This window comes from Bos taurus, chromosome 26 (assembly GCF_002263795.3).
Source record: "Bos taurus isolate L1 Dominette 01449 registration number 42190680 breed Hereford chromosome 26, ARS-UCD2.0, whole genome shotgun sequence".
Classification (NCBI taxonomy): Eukaryota; Metazoa; Chordata; class Mammalia; order Artiodactyla; family Bovidae; genus Bos; species Bos taurus.
In genome coordinates, this window is record NC_037353.1 from 4,093,123 (window position 1) to 4,112,463 (window position 19,341).

Consider the following 19,341-nt stretch of genomic DNA (forward strand, 5'->3'; position numbering starts at 1 on the left):
GTACAATACTAAGGATCTCTGTCCATAGTTCTTCAGGCAAACTGTTAACTAGATCTAGTCCTCTGAATCTATTTGTTACCTCTACTGCAAATTCATACAGTATTTGATTTAAGTCATACTTGGCTGGCCTACCGTTTTCCCTAGTTTTCTTTAGTTTATGTCTGAATTTTGCTATGAGAAGCCGATGATCTGATCCACAGTCAGATCCAGGTCTTGTTTCTGCTGACTGCGTACAGCTTCTCCATCTTTGTCTACAAAAAAATATAATCAATTTGATTTCATTATTGATAATTTGGTGATATGCATGTGTAAATTTGTCTCTTGTGTTGTTGACAAAGGGTATTTGCTAGTGCATTCTCATGGCAGAATTCAGTTAACCTTTGCCCTGCTTCATCTTGTTCTCCAAGGCCAAACTTACCTGTTATTCCAGATGTATCCTGACAACCTACTTTTGCATTCCAATCTGCAATGATGAATAGAACATCTTTTTTTTAGGTGTTAGTGCTAAGAGGTCTTATAGGTGTTTATAGAACTGATCAACTTCAGCTTCTTTGGCATCAGTGGTAAGGACATAAACTTGGATTGCTGTGATGTTGAATGGTATGCCTTGGAAATGATTGAAATCGTTCTGTCATTTTTGAGTTTGCACCCCCCCAAAAAAAGCCTCTTGATGAAAGTGAAAGAGAAGAGTGGAAAAAGTTGGCATAAAGCTCAACATTCATAAAACTAAGATCATGGCATCCAGTCCCATCACTTCATGGGAAATAGATGGGGAAACAGTGGTAACAGTGTCAGACTTTATGTTTGGGAGCTCCAAAATCACTGTAGATGGTGATTGCAGCCATGAAATTAAAAGACACTTACTCCTTGGAAGGAAAGTTATGACCAATCTAGATAGCATATTCAAAAGCAGAGACATTACTTTGCCAACAAAGGTCCATCTAGTCAAGGATATGGTTTTTCCAGTGGTCATGTATGGATGTGAGAGTCGGAATGTGAAGAAAGCTGAGTGCCAGAGAATTGATGCTTTTGAACTGTGGTGTTGGAGAAGACTCTTAAGAGTCCCTTGGACTGCACGGAGATCCAACCAGTCCATTCTAAAGGAGATCAGCCCTGGGATTTCTTTGGAAGGAATAATGTTAAAGCTGAAACTCCAGTACTTTGGCCACCTCATGTGAAGAGTTGACTCACTGGAAAAGACTCTGATGCTGGGAGGGATTGGGGGCAGGAGGAGAAGGGGACAAGAGAGGATGAGATGGCTGGATGGCATCACAGACTCAATGGACGTGAGTCTGAGTGAACTTCGGGAGTTGGTGATGGACAGGGAGGCCTGGCGTGCTGCAATTCATGGGGTCGCAAAGAGTTGGACACGACTGAGTGACTGAAGTGAGCTGACTGTATTTTAGAATCTTTTGTCAATTATGAGGGCCACTCCATTTCATCTAGGGGATTCTTGCCCACAGTAGTAGATATAATGATCATCTGAATTAAATTTGCCCATTCCTGTCCATTTTAGTTCATGGATTCCTAAAATGTTGTTTATTTTACTATCTCTTGCTTGACCACGTACAGTTTTCCTTGATTCATGGACCTAACATTCCAGGTTCCTATAGAATACTGTTCTTTGCAGCACTAGATTTTACTTTCATCATCGGACACATCCACAGCTAAGCATCATATATACTTTGGCCCAGATGCGTCATTCATTCTGAGGCTATTGATAATTCTCCATTATTCCCCAGTAGCATATTGGAAACCTTCAGACGTGGGGGACTCATCTTTTGGTATCGTATCTTTTTGGCTTTTTATGCAGTTCATGAGTTTCTCATGGCAACTATACTGGGGTAGTTTACCATTCTCTTCTCCAGGGGATCACATTTTATCAGAACTCTCTTCTATGACCCATCCATCTTGGGTGGCCCTGCATAGCATAGCTCATAGCTTCATTGAATTATGCAAGCTCCTTCATCACAAGGCAGTGATCTATGAAGGGAAAGTTTAATTTAGGGACACACTAAAAGATAAAGGTATTCTTTCAGATCAGATCACATCAGTAGCTCAGTTGTGTCCGACTCTTTGCGACCCCATGAATCGCAGCACGCCAGGCCTCCCTGTCCACCACCAACTCCCGGAGTTCACTCAGACTCACGTCCAGTCAGTCAGTGATGCCATGCAGCCATCTCATCCTCTATCGTCCCCTTCTCCTCCTGCCCCCAATCCCTCCCAGCATCGGAGTCTTTTCCAATGAGTCAACTCTTCGCATGAGGTGGCCAAAGTACTGGAGTTTCAGCTTCAGGATCATTCCTTCCAAAGAAATCCCAGGGCTGATCTCCTTCAGAATGGACGGGTTGGATCTCCTTGCAGCCCAAGGGACTCTCAAGAGTCTTCTCCAACACCACAGTGCAAAAGCATCAATTCTTTGGCGCTCAGCCTTCTTCACAGTCCAACTCTCACATCCATACATGACCACAGGAAAAACCATAGCCTTGACTAGACGAACCTTTGTTGGCAAAGTAATGTCTCTGCTTTTCAATATGCTATCTAGGTTGGTCATAACTTTCCTTCCAAGGAGTAAGCATCTTTTAATTTCATGGCTGCAGTCACCATCTGCAGTGATTTTGGAGCCCAGAAAAATAAAGTCTGACACTGTTTCCACTGTTTCCCCATCTATTTCCCATGAAGTGGTGGGACCGGATGCCATGATGTCCGTTTTCTGAATGTTGAGCTTTAAGCCAACTTTTTCACTCTCCTCTTTCACTTTCATCAAGAGGCTTTTGATTTCCTCTTCACTTTCTGCCATAAGGGTGGTGTTATCTGCATATCTGAGGTTATTGATATTTCTCCCGGCAATCTTGATTCCAGCTTGTGTTTCTTCTAGTCCAGCGTTTCTCATGATGTACTCTGCATATAAGTTAAATAAACAGGGTGACAATATACAGCCTTGACGAACTCCTTTTCCTATTTGGAACCAGTCTGTTGTTCCATGCCCAGTTCTAACTGTTGCTTCCTGACCTGCATACAAATTTCTCAAGAGGCAGATCAGGTGGTCTGATATTCCCATCTCTTGAAGAATTTTCCACAGTTTATTGTGATCCACATGGTCAAAGGCTTTGGCATAGTCAATAAAGCAGAAACAGATGTTTTTCTGGAACTCTCTTGCTTTTCCCATGATCCAGCGGATGTTGGCAATTTGATCTCTGGTTCCTGTCCCTTTTCTAAAATGAGCTTGAACATCAGGAAGTTCATGGTTCATGGTTCTCCAAGCCTGGCTTGGAGAATTTTGAGCATTACTTTACTAGCATGTGAGATGAGTGCAATTGTGCGGTAGTTTGAGCATTCTTTGGCATTGCCTTTCTTTGGGATTGGAATGAAAACTGACCTTTTCCAGTCCTGTGGCCACTGCTGAGTTTTCCAAATTTGCTGGCATATTGAGTGCAGCACTTTCACGGCATCATCTTTCAGGATTTGGAATAGCTCAACTGGAATTCCATCACCTCCACTAGCTTTGTTCATAGTGATGCTTTCTAAGGCCCACTTGACTTCACATTCCAGGATGTCTGGCTCTAGGTCAGTGATCACACCATCGTGATTATCTGGGTCGTGAAGATCTTTTTTGTACAGTTCTTCTGTGTATTCTTGCCATCTCTTCTTAATATCTTCTGCTTCTGTAGGTCCATACCATCTGTCCTTTATCGAGCTCATCTTTGCATGAAATGTTCCTTTGGTATCTCTGATTTTCTTGAAGAGATCCCTAGTCTTTCCCATTCTGTTGTTTTCCTCTATTTCTTTGCATTGATCGCTGAAGAAGGCTTTCTTATCTCTTCTTGCTATTCTTTGGAACTCTGCATTCAGATGCTTATATCTTTCCTTTTCTTCTTTGCTTTTCACTTCTCTTCTTTTTACAGCTATTTCTAAGGCCTCCGCAGACAGCCATTTTGCTTTTTTGCATTTCTTTTCTATGGGAATTGTCTTGATCCCTGTCTCCTGTACAATGTCACGAACCTCATTTCATAGTCATCAGGCACTCTATCTATCAGATCTAGGCCCTTAAATCTATTTCTCACTTCCACTGTATAATCATAAGGGATTTGATTTAGGTCATACCTGAATGGTCTAGTGGTTTTCCCTACTTTCTTCAATTTAAGTCTGAATGTGGCAATAAGAAGTTCATGGTCTGAGCCACAGTCAGCTCCTGGTCTTGTTTTTGCTGACTATATAGAGCTTCTCCATCTTTGGCTGCAAGGAATATAGTCAGTCTGATTTTGGTGTTGACCATCTGGTGATGTCCATGTATAGAGTCTTCTCTTGTGTTGTTGGAAGAGGGTGTTTGTTATGACCAGTGCATTTTCTTGGCAAAATTCTATTAGTCTTTGCCCTGCTTCATTCCGTATTCCAAGGCCAAACCTTGACTTCCTACTTTTGCATTCCAGTCCCCTATAATGAAAAGGACATCTTTTTTGGGGTGTTAGTTCTAAAAGGTCTTGTAGGTGTTCATAGAATCATTCCACTTCAGCTTTTTCAGTGTTACTGGTTGGGGCATAGACTTGGATTACTGTGATATTGAATGGTTTGCCTTAGAAACGAACAGAGATCATTCTGTCATTTTTGAGATCGCATCCAAGTACTGCATTTCGGACTCTTTTGTTGACCATGATGGCCACTCCATTTTGTCTGAGGGATTCCTGCCCGCAGTAGTAGATATAATGGTCATCTGAGTTAAATTCACCCATTCCAGTCCATTTTAGTTCCCTGATTCCTAGAATGTCAACGTTCACTCTTGCCATCTCTTGTTTGACCACTTCCAATTTGACTTGATTCATGGACCTGACATTCCAGGTTCCTATGCAATATTGCTCTTTACAGCATCGGACCTTGCTTCTATCACCAGTCACATCCACAGGTGGGTATTGTTTTTGCTTTGGCTCCATCCCTTCATTCTTTCTGGAGTTATTTCTCCACTGATCTCCAGTAGCATATTGCACACCTATTGACCTGGGGAGTAGCCCCATCAAAGTTAGTTTAGAGAAAAAAAAAATAGTTACATTTTAACATATTGATTTTGAGGTAGCAATATTTTATACTTAGGTAATTAAAGTGTGGAAGATATAGCACTGACATGAAGAAAGTGGGATAAACTTGCAGAGGAGGTCAGATAAGCACTGAATATCTAAATATCAAAACTGAATACCAAACAAATCAGAGGTGAGAGAAATGAAGCAAAAAAGAAAAGGTACCATCGAACTTCAGAGGTTAAAAATGTACAGACATCAAAACTAAGAAGGAACTTTGTATATGACTGGGCATTAACATCCAAGGCTAAGGGCCTAAAAAAATAAGAATGATTTTTCTTTGGTTTGATATTCTGTAACTCTTAGTTCTATGTCTATGCAGTTGAGCCAGCAGTTGAGTTGCATTATTTTCACATGATGAAGAAAAATGAGAAAGGAATGAAGTAATACTTAAAATTGTATTTCTTCTTATTGTATAATAAAATAATAAGAAGAAACCAAATATCATTTTTATGAAAGTCATGAATATTTCTAGAGTGCATTTTGTGATACATAAATGTTATATTTGGTAATTTTTATTTGTGACAGTTTACTTACTATCAAGTGTAAGTTTTTCTTAAAGCCATTATGCATATACGTCTCTCTTCTACATTTATAAGCTACAAAATAAAATCTTACCCTATGGCTTGTGCATTTGATTAAATTACTGCTAGATAGAGCAGATTGAATAGCTGAAATCCAATTAGTTCATGCTAAAGCTGAAGCTCAAATACTTTGGCCACCTGATAGGAAGAACTGACTCATTAGAAGAGCCCCTGATGCTGTGAAAGATTGAAGGCAGGAGGAGAAGGGGACGGCAAATGACAGGATGGTTGGATGGCAGCACTGACTGAATGGACATAAGTTGAGCAAACTCCAGAAGGTTGTGAAAGACAGGGAAGCCTGGCATGCTGCAGTGCATGGGGTGGCGGAGTCGGACAGGACTGAGCGACTGAACAACAGCAGCAATAACAATTAGTTCATATATAGTACAAGTTGAGTATTTTTAGCTTATGTTGAATTGGTTGTGGATGTATAAATAAGGTGAGATGGAGCCTTTGAGGAAGCAAAAAAAGAGAAAGAAATTTTCCAGTTCTAATTTCCAGTAGCATTTCCCATGTGCACTATTATTTTGTGATGCATCAAGTTTAGCTCATATGCTAGTTACTTTTCACTTGTATGTGTGTTACTTCGCCATTGCAATAATAACCTAGTTGAGAGCAAGGACTGTCATATACATCTTTGCTTTGAAAGCAAGTGCACTGATGATTGAGGGCACAGATTTTTGAAGCAAGCCTTCCTGAGTTCATATATTATTGTTTCATCCCTTTCTTGTTTGCAATTTAAGGGAAATTTTATTTTATCATTGTCTCAGTTTCTTTATCTGTGAAAATTGTAAATACTAGCTCACCCACCCATAACTATTTTCAGCAGTTTGGTATGTGGGGTCACAAAGAGTCAGACACGACTGGGTGACTGAACAGCGACATGAAGGATCACGTAAATGGTATTTATCAACATGTTTACCATATTTTTGGCTTGTGAGAAAAGAATGATAGGGAGAAAATATAATTATTAAAACCAGTGGGATCTATGAATGTCATGACTTATTAAGGAATGAAGAAATAGGACAGTGAATCATGATAGCAGGCAGTATAAGATCATAGATAAAATCACTACTCTGCAAATATAAGGCCTTGAGCAAGATGATAATATTTTAACTCCTCTAAACTTCATTTTCATCATCTATAAAATGGTGAAAGAAATAGTGCCAATGCAGAAATGAGTATGTCTATTTTTATTTTAGCAGAGTGCCTGGCTCACTACATTCACATATGCAGTGCATGTTGACTAGGATTAACATTATTTAGTTAAGAATTTTTCAATACTGGGGATATTGACTTATAGTAATACCATTTTGTTGTTGTTGTTCAGTCGCTCAGTTGTGTTCAACTCTTTATGAATAGCATTTAGAAAACCCCATAATTTATTAATTGTGTATCAAGTTGCAAAATGATTTTCAATATGTTTGTGTTTGCCTCAAGGACATATATGATAGATTAAAAAGAAAAAAGCGTGAAAATAAGTTGGTTGAATTTCCATGTATACAAACAACTATTTAAAGTTTATTTCATGAGCAGGCAAGACAAAATATCTGAAGTCCTAAATGCCTGAGAAATTTATGAAATTTATATAAGTGGAAAAACATCATCTGTCATAGAAAAATTACATTAACTCTGTGAATGGGAATTTACTGTATTGAGTTATTAATTTAGATTTAAATTAAACCATTTGCATTTCTTATTTTACATCTATGAAAAAAATGATGAAGGAAGCTGATATTGTTCCCTGAATAGACTATAAAATAAGCCTCACTATATATTAACTTGGCCAGTAAGTTCATTCAAGTTTTTCCATAAGATGTCATGGAAAAGCCTGAACAAAATTTTTGGCTAACCCAGTAAATGCCTTGTAGGGTACATTTGCCTTGTAGAGTAGAAGAGTGAAAAGGCTGGCTTATAACTCAACATTCAAAAACCTAAGATCATGGCATCCAGTCCCATCACTTCATGGCAAATACATGGGGAAACAATGAAAACAGTGACAGACTTTATTTTGGGGGGGCTCCAAAATCACTGCTGTGGAGAAGGCAATGGCAACCCACTCCAGTACTGTTGCCTCAAAAATCCCATGGACAGAGGAGCCTGATGGGCTGCAGTCCATGGGGTCCCTAAGAGTCTGACATGACTGAACGACTTCACTTTCACTTTTCACTTTCATGCATTGGAGAAGGAAATGGCAACCCACTCCAGTGTTCTTGCCTGGAGAATCCCAGGGACGGGGGAGCCTGGTGGGCTGCAGTCTATGGGGTCACACACAGTCGGACACGACTGAAGCCACTTAGCAGCAGCAGCAAAATCACTGCTGATGGTGACTGCTGCCACAAAATTAAAAGACGCTTGCTCCTTGGAAGTAAAGCTATGCACACCTAGACAATGTATTAAAAAGCAGAGAAATTACTCCACCGAAAAAACTCTGTATAGTCAAAGCTATGTTTTTTCCAGTAGTTATATATGGATGTGAGAGTTGGACCATAAAGAAGGCTGAATGAGGAAGAATTGATGCTTGTGAACTGTGGTGTTGGAGAAAACTCTTGAAAGTCCCTTGGACTGCAAGGAGATCAAGACAGTCAATCCTAAAGGAAATCAATTCTGAATATTCATTAGAAGGACTGGTGCTTAAACTGAAGCTCCAATACTTTGGCTACCTGATTTGAGGAGCCGACTCATTAAAAAAGACCCTGATGCTGGGAAAGATTGAAGGCAGGAGGAAGAGGGGATGACAGAGGATGTGTTAGTTGGTGACATCATTGACTCAATGGACATGAGTTTGAGCAAGCTCCCCGAAGGTGAAGGACAGGGGAGCCTGGGTGCTGTAGCCCATGGGGTAGCAAATAGTCAGACACAACTGAGTGACTGAACAACAACAGGGTATATTTATTTTTCAAAAAAATGTACAAATGTATTTATTAATGAGAATCATCTCATAACTTTCTTCTTTAATTTTAACATAAATATCTGTAAATTTTCTAAAAAAAATATAATGAGAATAAATTTGGCTGTGATTGTGATAAGTATTTGTGAAACACAGTAGCTTTAAATCTAGGTAAAATTAAAGCAAATGAGCATATTTACTTTCATTAAGGTGAAAGTTGCTCAGTTGTGGCCAACTCATTGTGACCCCATGGGCTCCTTTGTCTATGGGATCTCCCAGGCAAGAGTACTGGAGTGGGTTGCCATTTCCTCTTCCAGGAAATCTTTCTGACTCAGGGATCAAACCCAGGCCTCCTGCACTTCAGGTAGATTGTTTACCAACTGAGCCACCAAGGAAACCTGCATTTTATTGTAGTTTCATGTAATTTTTTCTCGATTCTGTATTCTTTTATTACTGCTTACTACAAGTGAAAATCTCCAATATTAATATAAGTCTCTCTAGAATTTCTAACCTAACTGAGGGAAAGAGAATCCTGTAAGACATGTTAAAGTTACTAACTACTCTCCACACTGTGTAGCATTTTGTGGAGAACAGCTCTACACTACTCTCAATACAGTCCAAGTTGAATGTGATTTTCTTCACCCAAAATAGCAAATAAATTGGTAAGAATTTAGGCCAAATATTCTGAAGCAAAATTTACTTTTTTAAAAAAGTCTTGCCATTTTCAAAGGAAGGAGTTATTTTGATATGGGTGATTAAATCAATCTACATAGGCATATTTTATCTGCTTTCATATCTGTATTTTAATTCACATAGTACATTAAAATATATGTATATATATATGTACATGAAACACATTATATACCTATATGTGTATTTACATATATAACAGATAGATGTGTGTGTATGTGTGGAAAGAGAGAAAGAGAGCTCTTCTCTCATCTATGAGGTGCAGAATTGATTTTCTTTGCTTTTTACCAAGAAAAGTGACGAGTGAAAAAGTAAGCCATACTTTAATATGCAGGTCAGGAAAACCTTAATATCAAAATTAATTATGTGCTATAGTGTGATTCCTTTGGGTTCATCTTTGAAACTCCCACATTTCAATATTAGAAACACTGGAAAGAAAACTTTATCCAAGTATATTAAAGAGAGAACTGACCCAGAAAATACACATGCTACTATGAAACATTCTGAGTTGCTTTCCCAGACATTTAATATCTATTTAGAGAGGAATAATTCCTTGGTACCTAAGTGAATATGTGACGTGTTTTGTCTTCTAGGACACTGTAGTTCCTTTTTATTCCTGCCCAATATCAATCTTGTTGTCTTATAAATAGGATCATAACATAAGCCAGCTGACAAAAGGTACTCTACACAATTCCACAGTGGTTTTGGTAACTGCTGAGAGAAAAAGGAGGGGTTCACAAATCTAAGTTCTATCTCTGAAGGAATTGGTATTTAAAACTAGGTGTGCTGAGTGGCACAAACTGGCTAATGAGTTAAGGTGTTTGCATCAGTTTTCTTTCTCAGTTATTGAAATAGATATCCAGAGATCATCACAATTAAGAAAAGAAAAACTGTCCCTTTATCCAATTAAGATTTCTTTATACAGGACAGTTGGATAGCAGAGCATTTCTTTGAAGATGATGATTTTTAAAAGTCTGCCTTTGTCAGCATCCAAAACATTTGAGATTTTCAATGGTTTTTCTGCCTTGTTCAAACACAGTATCATATTGTGAGAGGCCGAGAACAAGAAAATGCAGTATCTGCCTCATGAAAATTGTTCGGGAAAGTTGCACGCATATGCCATTGACTTGAGAGCACTTTTTGTATGTTTGTTGGGGTTTGAAGGAAATATAAGAAATGAAACTACATAAAAATAGGAAATGTTTATTACAGGATTGTGTATTTCTTTGTGTGTGTGTGTGTGTGTATTAGTCTCTCAGCTGTGTCTGTCTCTTTAGAACCCCAAGGACTGTATCCCACCAGGCTCCTCTGTCCATGGAATTCTCCAGGCAAGAATACTGGAGTGGATTGCCATCCTTTCTCCAGGGGATCTTCCTGACCCAGGGGTTGAACTTGGGTCTCCACATTACAAGTTCATTCTTTACCATCTGAGCCACCAGGGAATGTGTCAGTAACTAGCCACTTGATCCCATCTTTATTATTGGAATCATTCCATAATGGTATGATCATCTCATTTTAAAAGGTTTAATCTCTAAATAAACTTAAAAGAGATCAAATAACACAAGTAAATCATAACTCTATAGTGCTTCCCTGGTGGCTCAGACAGTAGGGAATCCCCCTGCAACCCAGGAAGACCTGGGTTGGGAAGATCCCATGGAGGAGGTCATGGCAAACCCACTCTAGTATTCTTGCCTGGAGAATTCCCATGGACAGAGGAGCCTGTCAGGCTGCAGTCCATGGCGGGCACAGAGAGCTGGGCGTGACTGGGTGACTAAGCACAGCACAGCACAAACCACACCTCTAGAGAGTTGAGATTTAGTCTAGATCTGACACCAAACTAGGTGCTCCTTTAGTCTAGTCATTTAGTTCCCTAACACTATATTCCTGACATAATAAAATGTAAGCATCACCTAAAATGATGAGGGAATGCTAGAAATATAAAAAGAAAAAAAATGTGTTAAGATACTTGGGACTTTACATTCATTAGAAATATTGAAGTAGACAGTTAGCTCAGAGAAATAGGTGATGTCTAACTAAATAATACTTGTATCTGTACCCAGAAAAGTACTGGTAGAAAAGTTGATAAAATGTGAGACTGAAGAGGCAAAAGTGATTTTACCTAAAATAACAGGATATGCTAAAAATAAAAATTTACTCTTAAACTATAATAAAGATGTAATGTTCTATAGTGAATGAAAAATTATCATTTCTAATCTCTGAGACGTTTAACGTAATTCTGGACCAAAACAGCAAAAAATATGTTAATATCTCTATGTTTACCTGTTAATTACTAAAAATCTGGCTCAAAATGCAAAACTATATTATTTTAATTAAAAAGGAAACACTATATATTTTTTGCCGGAGGAGGGATATGGTACATGGTATCAGTCAAAACAGGATTATCAAATGTTATCTTAAATATAATGGACTGTATCCGATCTTCATTTTTAGTCTCAAAATTAGAGAATTAGTCTCAAAATTTAGTCTCAAAATTAGTCTCAAAAAATTAGAGAGTTTATTTTTATTTTATGAGACATTTGTTCTATAAAGAGTAATGTCTATTATATCTACCAGGTCAAATCTTGAGCTTTCAGCATTAAAAATGTTTCAAGCATTTTATCAGTCTCATTGATGAACAATAAATTACTTCCCTCTTAAATTTTCTGAACTTTAAATATGTAGGAATATTCTAACATCTATACTACTTGTAAAATACTTTATTGATGTGTAGGTGATATTCTAGAAATCTATATATGATATATAGTTTACAAAACATTTGACCAATTATTAAAACGAATCTTCCTTTGGCTAGTTACTACTTACTTTTGTCAAAATGTAATTGGAAATTTATTTTTAGAGGTTTTAGGTGATACTTATTTTGATCTATAGCCATCACTTCTTGCCCTTAGCATATGCCAGGTACTGTGGAAACTGCTTTGCATAACTTTTTTATTTAATCAAAACTTCCATACAGTAAAATGATTTCCTTTTCTCCACAGTTTGCTGCATTTTTCATGTATGTGTGCTGAGCTGTTTGTTGTGCTAAGTCACTTCAGTCATGTCTGACTCTATATACCCTTCGATAAATTCTCTTGTATGCCTGAGCCCCATAAACACTGCTTAGATCAAGATATTGAAATAATTAGAAATTAGGTTTTTTAATGAAAGAAAGAGTGTATATAGCTAAGGCTATTGAATTTTTCAAAAAACTGGAAATACCACTATTAAAGGACTTTAATTTTGTTAAAAACAGATACCATAAAACTTTGGTAAATTGTCTCATGGTGACTAATATAACTGCAGAAATGATTTTTTTAGATTAGCTGTGTAAAATGGGAGAATGTTTATAGGCTACTTATATACATTAACAAAAATAGTTCTCTAGCCCCAGTATAGATGCGGTAAGGGTCTTTAAAGTGACAAAATTTATTTAAGGTGAATATGATTGTGTTCTTTTCCAGGTTTTTGACAAAATTACTTTGCTACTCTTAAGTTGTTATTTTGAAATTTGGTGTCAGTGAAAGAAACTGATGATTAAATTGGAAATATATTGAAGAATAGTAATTAAGAAAGATAACTTTAATAAATGCTAATATTTTCTACATTCATTTGTTATAATAGTTTTTTTTTAACAAAAAGCATAAAGAAATAGTAGAAGAGAAGAGTTTAATTCTGGAGGAAGGAAAAAAAAATCATCTCTAAACCTGAACACTAACAAAAATTGTATATTATGGGTCTCCACCTCAAAGAAATTGACACATAGTAATTCAGTCTACAATTTAAGGATTGATGCCTGACTGTTCTCTTTTCCTCCTATACAAAACCATCAGCAATCTTTGCTGATTTTACCTTCATTATATCTCAAATCCAATCAATTTTTGGCTACTTCAAGGTTACAACCCTGGACTATCACCGACTGATGGCTGAACTACTGCCATCACATCTTAATAGATCTTCCTGCTTCTGCTCTTGCCCATGTGCAGAACATGCTCACCATGTCCCTCAGAGTGGTCTTTATGTAATGTAGACCATGGTATGTGACTCTTCTGCTTTCAAATCCTAATGGTTTTCAACCTGGAGTTGGCAATTTTTCCTCCAGAAAGTAAATAGTTTCAGCCTCCCGCTCCACATATGATCTTTGCTACATGTTCTTCTCCTTTGTTTTTGATGTTTTATTAACAAACATGTAATAATGTTAAAACAACCTCAGTAACAAAAACATTACTGGCTTCTCAGGCCACATAAAGTTGTCTGAGGGCTACTTGGCCTGCTATAGTTTGCAAGGTCTTAAATCTAAATCTGGACAGTGATTAAAAGGCCTGTGTGATTCCAACCAACCTGGCAGCTGCTCTGACATCATCAGTTATGTTCTTTTTCTGTGGTTCATTTTCTGCCTTCAAGCTACATCACCCTCGTATTCTTCCTTGATCAAACAGAACTTATACTTCAATAAGGCCTTTGCACTTTATGTTCCCTCTGACTATAGCATCTGACTGCCAGATATTCGCATGACTGACATTTTCACATCTTTCAAGTTTATGTTCAAATAGAACACCAAAGAATGACCTAGATTATGTACTCTTATCTGAAACAGTATCCCAGTTGTAATCTATCAATTTTTCCTAGTGTTTTTTTTTTCCTTCAAGCTTTTCATGACATAAAATATGCTATTAATCTGTCTCTTGTTAGGTACAACTCAATAGATTTTCATTATCCTGTGAATACAGCTTTTGACTATTATATTCATAACTTATTAAATACAGAAAGTGCCATAATAGGTTCTCAAAAATGTATATAAAATATACAAAAATAAATTTATTAATGTATTCATTCTGAAAGGGATTATAATTTATTAATTATAGTCTTAATGCTGAGGTGATTTTAATGACTCTATACTAAAATATAGCCTTAACTGTCACAAAGTTCTCAAGCATTCATAATATAACTCCTATTGATTCTAATTTAGTGGTAAAATGCGGTGTTGTCAGAAACTTAATTGCAAATTATTCATGGAAAAAAGGAGCATATATAAGAATATATATAAGAAGAAAAATATGTGAGAAGATATTAAAAATTCATAATTCTTGGTAAAACATGTGGGCCTGCATAGTAGGAGTCTTTTTTTTTTTCCTGTGACTTTAACTGCTTTTTATTTTTCAAAATAAGTTCAGGCAAGCATGTACTGGTATTTGTGGAGACAGAAAGAATACATTTTTGGTGGCATTACATTAGCTGCCTATTCTGTCAAATGATTAAGTTAAAGTGAACCCATAATATACTATTCATACTAGTACAATTCTGAGAGTGAAAGATAGTAGAAAAATTATTATTTATATATATCAATCATATTTACTTATCATAGTATTAGATTTATGGAATAAACTTTTAGAATTTCTTAACAATAAAACTGTCTAAAATTGAATATATATTCACAACTGTGGAGCAAAAACAAGTAAGTTATCTTTATTTTGTTTATCTAAATATAAAAACATAACAGAAGATTTATTCTTGTTCAATTTTAGTCTGTCCCTTGTCTCTCCAAAATCATGTTTATGGTATTTTTCTAGAGAAAATTATTTTCAACATCATCTCACAATTTTTCATTTATTATTACAATGGTCTTGTTGCTTAAAAAAAAAAAAAAACAACCTAAAAGTTGAGAGTTATGTTTTATTAGGCAGGGATTTTTAAGACTTTAAGCCAAGGAGGTAGCATCTCAAATAACCTTTAGAGAACTGCTCTGAGGAGGCAAGGACAGGACCCAGGTTTTATAGAAATTTTGTAACAAAAACCAAGTAGTTTGAATATCAAAAGTTGTTAATGAAAAGAAAACCAGATATCTCAAGCTAAGAAATTTAATGCTAATTAATGCAAGACTTGTCTCCTGAATCATTCCTTTGATGTGCTCCTCACTCACCTGGGGCGAGCATCCTGTGTTTTCACATCCTGAGTTTCCTCAGGGCTCACCATAGGGTGTCCAAAGGATCCTAGATGGCAGGTATTCTTTCCTTCCTGAGTTTCATCAGAGCTCACCAGCTTACCTTTGGTGGTGGCTATAAACTCTGATGACTGTGAGGTCCTTTGTTTACTGATATAGCAGGAAATATTCAATTTCTCACCTTCAGTCTTCTCTTGTTGTATTTCACAATGTTGACTTAAAAAAAAATGAACAATATGAAAACTATGAGTTGAGTTTTTTTTTTAACTTAAATTCTTTTATTTTAATTAGAGGCTAATTACTTTGCAATATTGTATTGGTTTTGCCACACATCAACATGAATCTGCCATGGGTGTACACATGTTCCCAATCCTGAAACCCCCTCCCACCTCCCTCCCCATACCATCCCTTTGAGTCATCCCAGTGCACCAGCCCCTCCCACTGCTGGGCATACACACCAAGGAAACCAGAATTGAAAGAGACACATGTACCCCAATGTTCATCGCAGCACCATTTATAATAGCCAGGACATGGAAATAACCTAGATGTCCATCAGCAGATGAATGGATAAGAAAGCTGTGGTACATACACACAATGGAAAATTATGAGTTAAGTTTTATTTGGGGCAAAATGAGGACTGCTGCCTGGGAGACAGCACATCAGATAGCCCTGAGAAACTGCTCCAAAGAGGCAGGGGTGGAGGGAGTTGGGGTGGGGGTAAGGTGGGAATGTCAGCATATATGTAATTTTGGTAAAGGGAAAAATACATGTAATCAAGCACATATTTTTCCAGAAATTTTCTGCTGGTCTCCTGAAGCTCCTGAAATCACAAGGCAATAGTCATCACTATGAAGAATTTTAGTGCTTTTCTAGATATAAGACAATACAAGAATTGGGCTCATAAAGTTGGCTCCTGAAATCTCTAACCATCTGAAAACCTGTCTTGTCAATCCTCTGCCCTCACACCCTGATGAGTACAGAGTGCCTCATTTCTGCTCTCCACCCTGAACTCCTTTCAGGGTCAGCTGCAACAGCACCTGATTTAATCCTTTTAGAGGTAGATAGCAAGTGTCCATGGAAAGTATCAGTTTGTAGTTGACAATGATGAACAAATATAAAATTATCAAATCTTTGACTTTTCTCTCTAGACTATTAACTTGTAATTGAGAAATTCTTTCCCTACAAATTTCAAGGTAAGCCCAAAATAAATAAGCTCAGTGCAATCTTTTATATTAAATTGTGTTAATATTTCAATTCAAATTATTGCACAGGCACTACCCTTTTTTCCTTTATGTAGAGAATTTCTTCATGAAAATATTTTATGTAACAAAATTCAATATATATTATCTCTTTATGTGAGTTTATTGAATATTTTGCCAAACTTAGGAGCTGGAGAAAATGCCAACACTTGTCAAGTCTTTTTTCTATTTGGTACAGAAAATATTTTATTCAACTAAAAAATGGGAGCTCAATTAAAATATTTTTTCTATAAGTTATTCTAAAGAGTGCATCTAGAATTTAAAAATAAAATCTTACTCTTTTCACTTTATCTTTTAGCTTGTTCAATCCCCTAATAACTTTGTAGGGCCATATTTATATATTTTTTTCTCTATGTAGTCTTTATTTGTAATAATTATAATTCACTAGAAACTCCAAAATTGATATTTTTTGGTGGTGTACTCACTGAATGATTTTATTGAGGATTCCAAGGTTATTTTTTAAACAAAATGCAACCATATTTTAGAACACTAGTTTGTAGAAAGATACAATATTATTTAAGACACCTAAGTTGGTCATCAAAGGCTCTATTTCTAACATTTATTTAATGAAAGTGAAAGTGTTAGTCTCTCTGTCATGTCTGATTCTTTGTGACCCCATGGACTGTAGCCCGCTAGACACCCCTGTCCATGGAAGTTTCTGGGTAAGAATATTGGAGTGGGCTGCCATTTCCTTCTCCAGGGTATCTTCCCGACCTGCAGATCGAACACACATCCCTCATGTCTCCTGCATTGGCAAACGGGTTCTTTATCACAAGTACCACCTGGAAAGCCCTGATTAATGAAAGCACATTGCAAAAGACAGTGTGCTTAAACATGTTTAGCTTCAAAATGTGTAGATAATCTCACTTTGAATGGAATACAATATTGCACTTCATGAACTACATGTAACTGTACCTTATGCACGTTATGCAGCTACATGTTGTAAGTGTTTGTTTTAGGGCATAGTCTTATTAGTATAACTAGTCACTTCTATTATTGGTGCTACTGCTTCTTTGGCAATTTTATCTTCTACTTTGCATGTGGCCAACGATAAAATTACAGTAATGACAACAAATATTGTATGTGAATGATACCAGCTTTCTCGAGAATTGAAAATTTAGTTTTTACTTTTGTGGTATATGTGTACTTTGTGGGGGGTGGTGTTAAGCTATTCATTGCTGTAGAAAGTGTTTATGGTTAAAATTAAATAAGCACTAAAATACTAAATCAATACATTAATATTCATTATAGATTATACCAAATAATAAATGACAAGTCCTGTGTTTTAAGAAGTCTCAGGCTATTCTATATGCTCTATAGCAGGACTGTTGGATCTGTATTTCCTATACTTATTTTACATCCACCAAAACTGTAATTCTCTCATTTTCACAATAACCCCACCTACTACCATCTGTGCCTTGTGATTTCAAGTATCTCACAGACTATGGCAGAGGCTATGGCCCCATCTGCCTGGTCAACTAAGTGGGAGGTCTTAGATGATGCTTTTGAATACTTCAATCACTATGCTCTTTTTAAACAGTGGAGGGCTGTATGTGCTGTCTACGAAATATTGTTGGAATTACCTTGTCTAGAAGGGACCAGGAAAAGAGATTTGTCTTAGCGCTTATTTATTACTTATTTAACCATAAGGTGAGAAAGTTGCTTTTCACCAATTTGTGTTTTCACAACTGGAGTTACAAAGTGGAGATCTAGCAAAATAATCCCGACATGTTTTTATCTGTCTAATAATAGTAACATTTTGTTAATTATTGAAAAATCTGGGGCAAAGGCTAAACAAAAAGTGACATCAGAAAAATAAGGGACTAGGACTGTGCAGGACAAACAAATGTGTGATCTTCCCAGATGTAACATACTTCACTCAATACCAAGAATGTCTTAACCATTCACTTAATACTATAGATCACATTTTTTCCAATTAATAAAATAAAAATAAAAATTTAGATTTTGCTATTGTACATTTTTTTCCCTAAAAGAGAGAGATGTAGAAGTTTGATTTAGTGTTAATTTTTAAGTTTAATTCCTTTTCTTTAGCTAATTTGTAAGTGTTCATAGCACTTTCTTTTAAAAACTACGTGGAGTTTTTAAACAGTCTGGAATCTGTGGAAGCCTGGGGAAGCTGCCCAAGTTTGGGAAAGGGAAATTGTTCAGAATGCATCTGCTTCCACTACTTCAGTTTCAACTGAGGAGATAAAAAAAGCCAAGAAGAAGGGACAAGCCTCAAGTCTCAACCAAAAAAGAGCCCAGAGCTACTCACCCACACTGCCCCAGCTTCCCCATTTTCAGAGGAGCAGGTGGTCTTTGAATTCTACCTGTGGTGACATGGGTCTCCAATTCTTCTAGAGAGTGCAGATCTAATACTACCTTCCCCCACCCAAAGGGAATGTGCTGGAGAGTTATGGATGGACCCATTCTCCCTGATCATTAGCACCATCCTAAAAGCCTGCCCTTGGAAAGGGGGCTGAAACTTGGCTCCGAAAATTCATCCCAGAAGAGGTCAGCTTTTAGCTGTCTGCTCCATCTGGAGAGGTCCTAGCATGCAGACCTGAGGCTATGGCAGGATCACTTCAGAGCGGTGGTTAGAGGAACAGCCAAGCTGAGACAGGACAGGTCCAAGCAATCCGGGCTGGGCAGGGGTTTTTCTCAGGGCATATTCCTAGCTGCTTTACCTGTCAGCTGGGACAATACGAGTGGCATTTGGTCGAGTCTTGGGCCTTCACGAATATTGCCACTGACTTCTTTTTTTGCAACTGAGTTTGCACATACAGCAGTTCTAGGAGAGAGGAGGTCCTCTGGGATAGCAGGGAGCCCTGAACCTCTTGGGTAAAGCTCAGCTTGGCTTTTCCATGGATGAAGCTCCTTCCCTAAACCCGAACCCCGGCCCTGTGCTCAG